The sequence below is a fragment of the Chiloscyllium punctatum genome, chromosome 50, assembly GCF_047496795.1.
Source record: "Chiloscyllium punctatum isolate Juve2018m chromosome 50, sChiPun1.3, whole genome shotgun sequence".
Classification (NCBI taxonomy): domain Eukaryota; kingdom Metazoa; phylum Chordata; class Chondrichthyes; order Orectolobiformes; family Hemiscylliidae; genus Chiloscyllium; species Chiloscyllium punctatum.
Window position 1 is genome coordinate 7630369 of NC_092788.1, and position 1449 is coordinate 7631817.

The window sequence follows — 1449 nt, forward strand, 5'->3', positions numbered from 1 at the left end:
CCTGGAGTCATCAGAAGGAAAAGGTAATCTAATCGAGACTGTGAATGGTGAAATTCACTTTTTATGGCCCGTTCTTATGATGTTCTTTCTATCTCTCTTTTCAGCATTGTCTGGAAAGTGGTGGTGCACTAACGCTGCAGTATGTTTGAAAGAGTAGTTTGGAATTGCCCTGTTGTTAGTTGTGAGATTACTTTATGACTCATGCCCTCGGACTGTGACACATTTAGCATTCATGCATCTCTCTGTCTGAAAATGCATTCGGCATGCCAGTTTTGTTTGTGTTCCGTGAAAAATGCTTTCTGTTTTGCGATTCGCTCAGCACATTACGAGTTAACAGGGTTTCTGAGGTAACTTCGAGCAGCAAAACTCCTCAATTGAGGTCTGGGAAAATTTCACGGAGTATGGTCAGTCGGGGCAAAATTAAGGAAGTTGTTCGTATCTGCAGTGTTTCACAATACTACCTTTCCCGTGAGCAGTCGAACAGACTAAACGATTGTGCCACAGACTGCGATGGAAAACTCCGCTAAAAAGTAATCCTTTACAGCCAGTGTTAGCAACAAGACGTTATGGGGGTACACGGCGTGGAAACAGATATTTAGGTGTATCTCATCCATGCTCACCACATAACCAAAATTAAACAAGTCCCGTTCCCCAGCATTTGGCCCCAATCCCTCTAAACCCATCCTGTCCAGAAACTCATCCGATTACCTTTGCAATTATCTGAGTGTAATAGCCTTCTCCACTTCCTCTGGGAGCTCATTCCATACACGCACAACCTTCTGTGTGGGAAATGTGCCTCAGGTCGTTTGTCAATTTCAGCCCACTCACCTTAAACCTATGCTCTCGAGTTTTCAACTCACCCCAATTTGGGTAAAACACAGAAATACTCAGTTTACAACCCTTCCATAAGATCGTATCGCAGCCGTTCCGCTGCAGGGAAAGTCGTCCCAGCTTATTCCACCTCGCCCGACGGTCCAAACATTGACGAAATCATTGTCTATATATTGTCATCAATCTCACGGCGGCCGCGGCTGGTTTCTGTAGTGTAGTGGTCATCACGTTCGCCTAACACGCGAAAGGTCCCTAGTTCGAAACTGGGCAGAAACTGCTTTGTTCGTCAACTGCAGCCTTTTACATGGACAAGAACGGAGCTTTCTTGCTTGCTTTCCCATCTGCAAACCTGCCTTCGAATTTGCTTGAAAGAATCTGCTCTCGTAGTGAAATGTAAGGCAACTCCATTTAATTACTGTGTAAAGCATTATAAAGTTTTTCTCCAACCTGGTTCTGATGCATATGCCATTCTGTTTGAGAGTGTCCTTGCCGCGTTCTGATCCTTCCACGAAAAGCAGTACCGCATTTGCATTCCTTGCGCAGGCGGCCCGGTTCAAAGGCAGGGAAGAAGCTGCTGCGCTGGTGTCACAGCGCACCACGGATTCCTGAACTTGTCTG

The 1449-nt window shown here is 45.8% G+C and overlaps 1 non-coding gene across 1 annotated transcript; it reads left to right on the forward strand.

Moving 5' to 3' along the window:
• The first annotated feature begins 1034 nt into the window (after positions 1-1034).
• trnav-aac (transfer RNA valine (anticodon AAC)) lies at positions 1035-1107 on the forward strand. The gene has a single exon. It is a non-coding gene; the product is annotated as a tRNA-Val (tRNA).
• The last annotated feature ends 342 nt before the right edge of the window (positions 1108-1449 follow it).